Source organism: Pteropus alecto, unplaced genomic scaffold, assembly GCF_000325575.1.
Source record: "Pteropus alecto unplaced genomic scaffold, ASM32557v1 scaffold142, whole genome shotgun sequence".
Taxonomy (NCBI): domain Eukaryota; kingdom Metazoa; phylum Chordata; class Mammalia; order Chiroptera; family Pteropodidae; genus Pteropus; species Pteropus alecto.
The window spans coordinates 1,388,374-1,399,438 of record NW_006433374.1 but is presented as its reverse complement, the minus strand read 5'-3'; the positions used below and the strand labels follow the sequence as shown (position 1 = coordinate 1,399,438).

Below are 11,065 nucleotides of genomic sequence, written 5' to 3'. Positions count from 1 at the left end.
ACAATTTTGACGATCATATTTGAGAGCTGGCTTAGGAGGAGGCAATCTCACGGCGTCCGAAGACGGATAAATACTTCATAAGATCTGTTTTAAGTCAGCTACTTTTGAAAAATAAACAGACTTGAAAGATACTGAAGTTCGCTAAAGTTTGTCACTTCACATTTTGGATTCTGTGTCATGGGACTGCCCCTAGGAAAGAATGTCATTTTAATGAAGCACCCTGGGTAGTTAAAACCACTTGGAGGAATTTCAAGTTCGCTATGACATGTTTGAATACTGTGTATTTATCAGGAGGCCCCGGAAATTGTTTTACCTGGCTTCAAACACCATTGGCAACAGAGTTGTCGTTGACTACTACGCGGGTATATTTATTTTCTTCCAATAAACTATAGAAAGTAAAACATCTATGTGATGTTTAGAGAATTGGAGATATGGGAAATTAAATTTTTTTTTCAATCACAGTTGACATGCAATGGTATACAGCATAGTGGTCAGACATTTATGTAACTTACGAAGTGATCCTGCTCATAAGTCTCGTCCCCGCCTGGCACCACATAGCTATTACAATGTTATTGACTGTATGTTGTAACTGCCAATTTGTATTTCTTCATCTCTTTGCCTTTTTCACCCACCCCTAACCTTCCTCCCATCTGGCGACCATCAGTTTGTTCTGTGTATCTATGAGTCTCTTTCTGCTTTGTCTGTCATCTTGGTCTTTAGATTGCACATATATGTGGGATCTTACGGTACAGTCTTTCTCTGACTTATTTCACTTGGCATAAGACCCTCTAGGTCTATCCATGTTGTCATGATGATAAGATTTTACTTTTTATGGGTGAGTAATATTCCATTGTATATTTGAACCATAATTTCTTTATCCAGTGTCTGTTGATGGGCACTTAGGTTGTTTCCATGTCTTGGCCATTGTGAACAGTGCTGCAGGGAACGTAGGTGCATAGATCTTTTGGAATTAGTGCTTAGGATTTCTCTGGAAAAATAGAAATGTGGGAAAGTCTGGATGACAAACTGAATGGAAAGTACAAATAAAATATTGTCCTGTACAAGTCATGTGTTAGTAATGACAGAATATAAAAATGCTTGAGTTTAAGCATCCAACTATTTTCCAGTGCATGGTAATCAAACTTATTTCCATAACAGCACTGAGTATCCATATTTAAATCATCATCATTCATAAGCCTCTACAAACATCCATTGTTAATTTTATTTTATTCATAAATAGTTCAGTTTCGACTCTCGAAGCGGGCATTGCATGGGGTACTGTGTGTTATTCTTTACTGCGTCTGTCTAGGTTAAAGCTGGAGAAAGATACGGCGCTGGGGCAGTATTGAGGTGTCAGAATAAATCCATCACTTCCCACACCGTGTTTTTTCTATTCAGATCTCTACATGACAGGGCCTCCTTATATAGTCAACTAAAGCACAAAAGCACACGTCTGCCATTTTTAGTGTTTTGTTCCTCCTGTTGTGTTGCCGTTAGGAAAATGGGGTAAATTCTTTTGTGTTATGTCACTAGGGCCAAGTAAAAGAAAGTGTTTGTACAACAGAGTAATTGGGGATTAGCAAAAAGTTAGCAAGAGGAATAACACACACACACACATGCACGCACAATATATTCTTCTATGCAAGAACTCTCTTCCACTGACTGCACTGTACTAGGGGCCTCCAAGTTCCAACTATAAGCAAAGAGGCTATTAAAATCTAATGCAATTTTTGTGAATTGGGAACATTTCAGTGTGTTGTTAAAACCCAGACTTGTAGCTTAGTGACCCGATGTCTGCGTGTCACGTCTCCCGATAGTTCCAACTGCTGCACGGAGTGTGTCCCCTAATTACCTACCCCCAGAAAATGGTTTTCCCCAATCTGCTTCTGGGGTCAGGTCATGTTCAGAGTAGTCTCCTGCTACAGTCTGCACGAAGTGGAATCCGAGAGGTAGATTTTCCCTTATTCCCTCAACATTCGGGTCTTTCTTCCCCGCATTATTGTAACTATGGACTTGTTTTTAATACGCTCGAAGCTCACTGTGTGAAGAACTGGAGGTTAAGACCAAAAGGCAGTTGTGACTTTTGACCGTCCAGCCCTCACACTTTCGGGCGACGGTGGAGGGCAGCGTCCCCCTGGGTCCAGCTGGCTGACCCCTAGACGCCAGCAGGTGTTGTGGGCACTTCCCCGACCTCTGGCAAGACCCGCACTCATCCAGGGAGCCAGAACCCCAGCGGACTTTGCCTCTTTTCTTGAAAATGAGTACAGTATACATTTAGAGACAGGGCCCAAACTAGCATCTTTAAAGCCCAGATGGAAAACCATTGACGTCCCTTGCTTGGTTCAGAAAATCCGAACACAGTCCAATTAATATTATGACCCAAAGCGTCCTCTGTCACCAGCAGACACCTGGAACCTGAGATGGCATGACACAGCTGCTGCTCGGTGGAGCAAAGCAGCGGATAATCTGTGTGCACATGTGCGTGCGCGTGTGTGTGTCAGAAATGACAAATTTCGTTTCAAAATTCAAAGCAGAGGCTTGAATCGACACTCATAAAATTCAGGGCCGAAGGGGGATAATTTTACTTGTTGTGTAGAGTCACCAGTTTAATGGACATCAAACTGGGACTCAATTAATCAAATGCATTTGTCGGCTGGTGTTAATTCGCGAGTTCCCAGGCAGCATTATTAGCTGGCAGTAGCTGCATGCGCAGGCTCCGGACAGTCTTGCTTCGCCATGGCAGGCTCTGAGTTTGACTCCCCCCAAAGCAGACCCCGCCTTACGAAGGCGAGGCATAGGACATGCATCGTTTATCTGAGGGGTGATTCTCCCCAAGAAGGTCTTGGAGAAGTCAGAAAGGGAAGAAAGAGAAGTCAATAAAGCTGTGTTAACAACTGGGGACCACGTGGAGAACTGAGGGGCCAGGAAGCTGGGACATTTTCCACCAACTCCGGCCATCACGATGAGGGTCAGAGGTGAAGTAACTGCCCAGCACTTCCTGCCTCCACCTCCTCGGGGTCAGAGCATACTCACTGGGGTGGCCTTTGGAGTGTTATATGTACGAGCTGGGTGACATCAGCCTCTGCTACAATCCACACTGATGTCCCGAAGTACGCTTGTGCCCACATATGGGTCAGCAGGAGCTCCAGCCTTGCCAGCTTTCCAAGCCTTTGCCCGAGATGTCAGGTGAGCTTCTCCAGCCGAGCGGCGCCCTGCCGACCTGCAGCCTCCTGGACCCGGGGCTCCTGGTCATTGCAGTGGTACGTCAGGTATGACAGCTCTTCTCCCAGTTAAGCTCTCAGCTTCATCAGTTGCCGTGACTTTCTTCTGCTACGTCTTCCAGTGTGTAAGATGCTTTCCGGTCCCTTCCGTGTGAGCCTGGGTCACATGGCTGGGTGGCAGCAGCCCCCACAGTGGTCACTGACTGACGCTTGTGAGCCCACTGGGCCGGACGCATCCGACATAGACTGTGATGTTTAGTTTCTGCTCCAGTCTGCCCGAGATCCACAGCAGCTGTATGGCTCACGGGGAAGAAATGTGGCTGTGAGGCTCTTTATTTTAATGTCTGTGTAAAGTCATGGCGCATCTCTACACATAAATGGCTGCGTATGGGAAGTCCACCGAAAAATGCATTAAAAGTCCTTGAGCCCGTTTGCATTTTTTTTTTTAAAAAACCATTCTGTTATATGTCCCCTCTCCCTGAGTAACTCTTCTTAGAAAAAAGAAAAATGGCAATATTGTAATTGTCCAATATCTGCAGCACTAAAGTCGCTACTGAAGTGCCACTTTCCAATGACTGGAGCAAAAACAAAAAAAGAAACAACAAATAAACCAAAACAACAACCAAAAAAAAAAAAAACCCTTCCAACACTTGGCTGATGGCTCTCCAGATCCTGAATAAATCTGTAAAACAGTGCGGGCTCCGGGAAGCGTTCCCTCCCACGTGCACGAACCCAGCTTAACAAACCCTTCTTAGCCCCAAACCTGTGCATCTAAAGCCGAGTGACAGGAAAGTCACCTGCACAGAGCTCTGTTGCCTGCAAAAGTCATATCTTGTTTGTTTTGGTGGTAGTGTCATGCCGATTATGGTCCGTGCTCTCCAGACTCCTGGGATCGGTGGGCAAGTCATCCCTCAGCGTCGTCCTCCGTGGGAGCAGTTCTGGTAGACATGACGCACAGATTGTTCTCCTAATGTGACCGAAAGTCCCTTCTGATTGCCACATGTGGCCTTGCAGGAAACAGCTGGCTTGGGTTTACGTCCACGGGTGGCATCGAAATGCGGCTTATCACACATCTCTGACACAGCAAGCTATGTGCATCTGAGTGAGTTCTGGTCACAATCTGCTCTCATCACTGAGACTATTGCGGGGAACCTGTTCTGGGCACCTTAATAACAGAACTTTACCAAGTTCTAGAGAAGCTTTTCAATTTTAGAAACACAAACAGGACGTCGTAAATTCCAGCAGTAGCGATTTCAGACTTGGAAAGTTCATCAATATTTATGGAATTGGATTACAGTCATTTGCAGATGATGCAATCATCGCTTGAAGATGTCTTCTGTGAGTTAATTTTAAAGTTTAAATGCATGCGGTAGTCAGGATGTTTTCACATTTAATTGTCTGTTACCTGGGTCTAAATGCCAGAGTTACAGTCATTTTGAAAAATGCATATTGAAATAATCAGCTTTCATTTATTTCATCTTACATTCACACGTTAAGTGGTAAGTTAATTGAGAGTGTGTGCAGTTAACGTATTTCACAATTTGGATATGTATGTTAAAATATAGCTTTAAAATGCATTTTGCCAAAGCGATGTTGAACATATAATTTGGAGAGTTTCAAAAATATTCAAACCCTAGTGTTCACTGTGGCGTGTGAACACGGCATATGTGGACCGCTACTGAATCAAACCATTTTGGTATAATGAGAATACTGGACTCAGGAGTTTATCAAACACTTTTTTCTGATAAAATCCAAAGAAACAAAGAGAATATTTTTTATATTAACTATTTATGGGTGAGGGAACGGGAGAAATATTTGCTTCCTTGGGGACAGTCAGGGCGTCTAGTATACGACGGTTCATCGATACACGTTCGTTAAGGAGATCAACGAGGCTGGTGTGCAGCCTTTAAACAATGAATGCGATGATCACAGGCAATTATTTCTAAAGTTAGACCAGCCTTGACGATGAGGACTTGCAGTGACAATATCTATAACTTCACCCTCCATTGCAACCCTGGACCTACCGGCATTATCCCACCATACATGATGAGAATTGTGAATTTTGTCCTCGGGAAGTCGTGAGAAGACATTCATGACTCAAGGAGGCAGGTCCCTGGCGATGGCAGATTAACCGCAAAGTTCAGGACTTCATCATTCGGGGGTCCGGTGGGATTCAACTTTTATCTCAAGACTGTTGAAAACTTTCCAGAAAAATATGCAAGAGCCACGGACGAGCTTTATCGAGTCCGTCTGAACAATTTCTAAGTTCGTTTTAAGATAAAACTCATCACTCTAAATCAATTGACAAGCTGCCCTTTGGTGTCCCTGAATGAGAGTGTGGTGATTCATACTCAGTATCGTGGGTCTGGACTGTCCTGTGTCCTATGTGATTTATCTTTCCCAAACCTGTTCTTGAAGATGAGTGCAAATAACCCCCACGCTCTCTACCGCATGCAAACAGAAATATCCTCTCAATCGAAATACACGCGACAATATAGTTGTGTCCCCATTGTGTGTCCAGACACCGGCAAAAGTCAACTTGCTGGGCGCGCAACTGTGACGGCACCCCTTCAAGTGAGGTACAGGGCATGATCCAGAAAGGGGTGGGGGAGGGGGGATGACTCACTGCCACCGCCCGGGTTCCTACCGACTGCAAGCTAAAGAGTGGGGTCCGCATTTTGAAATCACTGGACAAAAGAATTCAAAGAAGAACAATACATCACGGCACGTGAACATCATGTTAAACTCAAATTTCGGTGTCTGTCCATCCAGCGTCATTGAACACAGCCCTGCCTGTGTACTTCAGTGTTGGCTGCGGCTAATTCCACTGAGCTGAGAAGTGGCCTCAAAAACTATTGTGGTCCCCAAAACTGAAAACAGGTACTATCTGGCCCTTTACAGAAAACAGTCGCTGATGCCTGGTCCAGGACTCTTGACTGCATGCAGGCTCGATTAAGTTTAATATCTGCAAAGTGATCTCTCTTTACTCTTTTAATATTTGATAACACAAATATTTGAAGATGCTCAATAATAAATGATTTCGATAAAGGAAATCCCAAACCACTCAGAAAGGACTAAGAAGGCAAACGTGAAGGAGTTAAAAGAAGAGAGTGAATTTACATTAAAAAAAAATTAAGCTAAGGAATCCACAATTATACAAACAAGTTGGCTCTGAGTTCCTGGAATACAGCAAAAAAAAAAAAAAGAAGAAAGAAAAATAAAGAGGAAAAGAGAAAATGTCTTTTTCTCAGATCTGAGAGTAATTTCTTATTTTTATTTTATTTTATTTTATTTTTAGGCGAGGCAACGCTTGGTTGACCTCACAGATGGCAAAGACCTTGTCAGCTTGCAATCTCTTATTTTTTATTTTTTTAAATTTTTTACGCCTACAGCACCTGGTCTTCCTAGGTGGTCGCCCATCCAAGTACTAACCAGGCCCGACCCTGCTTAGCTTCCGAGATCAGACAGGATCGGGCTTGTTCAGGGTGGCCTGGCTGTAGACCAAGATTAATTTCTTATGTGGATTTCTATGACCAGTTCTTATTAACCGATAGAACTAGAAAACAGTCTGTGCCTACTGGGAAGCCGAATGAAGTAGGTCTTTGTCTAACAGGAAATTGTACACATACAAATAGTCCCAAAGCTTGGGATGAAACTTAAAGAAGACGGGGTGCTGCTAATTCCAGTAAATCCAATGGCCTCCGGGTTAAATCTCTTAGGCCGTAAACCTAAGATGTTTGTCGTCTTCTTCTATGTTCCCTTAAGAAAGTGTTAGGGGGAATTTATGCATGTGTGAAATTTGAGACCCCAAACCGTAATTTACTCTAGAAAACCTTTGTACCATGATCACCAGGAACAGGTTGTCGTCCATCCATGACTTCTGCCAGTTTCAGCCCCGGATTCCCAGACCCGAAATATTTTGTACAGAAAAACCTTGAAAATGAGGCGTGGGGAGAGGTAAGCGTCCATTCTCACCAGTGCTTCAGACTTTCACTTTCGACCACGCTGCCTGGGGGGACCCAACACCACCACTGTTCTCGGGGAGATTTTAAGGTCAGAACCCCAGGAAGTCTACGAGAGAATTAAGTTTTGACACAGTTCTTTTTTTCCTGAATATGTTATTTTATTATTACGAAAAAGGACCTTGTGTTGGCCAAGGATGGAGAGGTAAGGGGATCTATACATTAGCCTCTTTTTGCACAAAATAAATGGATATTTCTCCAACCCAAGGGCAACTTTACCCTGAAATATTCACTATGAGAACCTGTTTCAGACATAAAGGGCATGAGAAGACTCAGCGTTTTACCCCTGTAAGGAGCTAACCTTCCATTCCTAACAAGATGACATGAATTGGAAAGAACATGAAATCAGCTCCCGGAAGTAAATAATTTACTGTTATAAATGAACACAGAGTTCCCTTCACCAGTCAGTAGACAGAGATTGCACACGAGGGCCCTCCTGTCATTCTGGAGAAGACTTGGCTATTTGTGATTTGAACAACACGCTGAGAAACCCAAGTTTCCAATCCATAGGTCAGCTGAGTGGGTAGCCTGATGGAAGACACAATGACCATTGTGACAGAGCCCTGCAGAGCACGTTACCTAAAAATCCCATCTGCAAATCACATTCTCACCCTGAACGTCACAGGATAGTCGTGGCGCCCACCTCCATGCACTGTCACCATGAAACAGGGTGCGCTGGGGATGGACACTCGCCCATCTGATTCTGAAAGTGCTATAAACTAGAAACCATCCAGCAGGCTCATCCAGGGCTGTGTCTGGTCCCAAGCCTTGGACCGCAAGCGACTTTCCATGTGTCACATCTCCACATGGAGAACGCCAATGGATCCAGCCCAGGGATGGCATTCTGGTCCGTGCTGTCTCCACTGTGTCCCCCTGGAACACCGTCTTGGGTCGCTCCCTCACCTCATGGACCAGATGCCTCTCAGGAGAGCCGTGTCGGTCGTGTGAATGAGCACAGCATGGACATATTTTAGCAAATTTACATAAAAGCCCCCTTTTTTGAATTACTGTGATTCTATCCCTCGATAGTCATCGATGTCGCTCAAGATATTCGATAAATAAATGGTTATGTGTAGCGAGACCTTAATCCACTCACGAACAGCCAATCACTTTCGGTATGATGAACCGGAGTGTGGAAACTCTCTGTTTTATCATTCGGTATTAACTTACCAATAACGTGCCCTTATAAAATATGAAGCACACCGTGCTTTACAAAGATCGACTGCCAGATTGCTTTCTATCTGATAGCATCTTCTTGCTAACTTTTAGGTCTTCACAAGGACTGAAATGAACTCACTATGTTACACACCTATGTTACTATTGGTAAGATGCTACAAGCTTGATATTTTTAAAGAAAAAATCAAAGTCTCCTTAAAGCAAATTTATTAAACATTTAATGAACTTGTTTATGATCGAGACCTTTAATGAAAGAGTAGAAATAAACACCTTTAACTAACAAACTACTATAAACCTTCAGTTCACAGCACAAGACTAAAACCGTTTCTGTTCAATTTGCACTGGAGGCCATATTTTCTGTAATAAAAAATGCATGACTCAGTTAAAAGCATAAAGGTTGGAAAGAAAAACAAATGTGGTTTGTTAATGAAACGGTTGCTCCACGGAAAACTCCAAATAATCCACATGCCAACTATTGAACCAATATGAGAATTTAGCAATACGAGAATTTAGCAGATTGATATAAAAATTATATTGCATTTGAACTTATTAAAAATGACTTAGAAAAAGCATATTTAAAAAACAAGAGTTAAATCATATTATCAATTATATCAGAAAATATATGGTATCTAGTAATAAAGTCAAAATAAACATGCAAAAATTGTATGGGGAAACACATTAAGGGAATATTAAATAGATCCTACAGTCAATTAAAACTATCAGTTCAAAAATGAACAAATTCATCATCAGAACAGAAGGAACAAATTGATCTGGAAACACAGTGAATCATGCATGCGAACTCAATATAATACATTGCAGATTCTCTGCTCGTGGATGGATCCATCAATTAATATGATGGAATAATTGGTGATCGATAGAAAAAAAAACAAAGAATGCGGGTCTTTACCTCTCACATCTTAAACAAAATTCATCACTGGTAAAGAACATGAAAGTGAATGAGAAATCCATAAAAACTTTTATAAGAAAATATACTATAATTCTTCCCTGGTTTGGGAAGACATTTTTTAAAGACACAAAAAGAATAAACTATAAAGAAAACGATTCGTAAATTCAACTGCATTAAAATTAAGAACGTCTTTGCGGGGAGGGGGTGCCACAAACAGAAAGAAGCTATTTGTAACTCAAGTAACTTATAATAGGTAAGTATCTGAGACATAGAAAGAGATCCTTTCGGTTAAAAAGAAAAAGGCAATTTAGTACAAAAATTGAGGAAACATACACCAGACTTTTCACAGATAAGGAAATAAGATTGTCTCATCAATGTATGAACAGATGTCCAAACTAATCAAGAAAATGCAGATTAAGTCTACAAATATCCCATTCGAACCCACAAGATGGCCAGAATCAAGAAGACTGAATATCCTGGATGGTAGGGATGAGGTGTTTCAATTGGAATTTTTAAATAACGTTGGCTCACTTTGGGCGTAAATCGGCACGACTATTTCGAACAACAGTTTTCCTCTCCCTTGTAGAGTTGGACAGTCACACACTGGCGACTCAGCAATGCCACTGCCAAGAGGAGCAAACCTTATGTAAATGCCTGCACGTGCATTCCAGGAGACGCGAATGAACGAGAATGTTTAAATCGGCATCGGTTTGTAGTAGCAACAAAGAGGGAGAACCGCAAACGGCCATCGACCATTGAGGATAAATAAATTATCAGCTAGGCATACAATGGACTCTTTGATAGCCATGAAAATAAATGATCCATCAATAAACAAAATAGGCGAACGAGAGCACTCTCGAGTGCACAAAGAAAATCGTAGAAGCATACGTACAATATGATAGTCTCCCAAATGTCAAGGGCAGGGAACCAGTAGACTGTTTTGTTCTGCCTGCATATCCTGATGGAGGGATTAGGGAAGGCTGAGTAAAGGGCAGAATTTAGCATGAGTGGGGATCTGGAGGGGAGGAGAGAAAGGTAGGGAGGGCTCGGGCAGAGGCAACAGGGAGTGAGGGTGGCGATGTCCTTGTCAGATTGGGTAGCAGGTGCACACATGTTCACACACACACACACACACACACACACACACACACACACACAGTCGAATGTTATACAATAAAAACCAGCAACATGCCAACAAGGTGGCAAGAACACATCTTAATAAATGTGCTACCAATGGCAAGACTCACGAAGTTAGAAACTTCATGACGTCTTGGCCCACGTGGCCCAGACAGCGACGGCCCAAGGCGACCACACTAACTTTACCTCCCACTCCCCGATGAGGATAGCTTATTTCCTCACCAGCCCAGGGGCTAGATGTCAGCCTCTCACGGCGGAAGACCACGGAAATAAAGCGACATTTCCATCACATCCAAGGGACGTGACAGCAACAGGAGTTAAGGATATTCGATGCTGAGCGTGCTCACACTGTAAAGTTTTTCCACGGTGAAGTCACTTACCTTCCCCTTCCTAGAGATTTTCCTCTGTGCGGGGAAAATCACACGTAAGGAGTGCGGGCTTATTTTGGAGTGAGCACAGAGCATCTACATGAATTATTTGGAATTTTTCTGCACAGGAGATTTGCTTTCCTGCCCTGTTTATTTGTTTATTCAGTCGGTTGTTGCAATACTTTATTAGTTTATATCAGTAATATATATTAATTGCTGTATTAATATATTATT

The 11,065-nt window shown here is 42.7% G+C and overlaps 1 non-coding gene across 1 annotated transcript; it reads right to left on the bottom strand.

Moving 5' to 3' along the window:
• Positions 1 to 6,604: 6,604 nt before the first annotated feature.
• LOC112476792 lies at positions 6,605 to 6,723 on the bottom strand. Its single transcript, XR_003045206.1, has one exon. It is a non-coding gene; the product is annotated as a 5S ribosomal RNA (ribosomal RNA).
• Between the last annotated feature and the right edge of the window lie 4,342 nt (positions 6,724 to 11,065).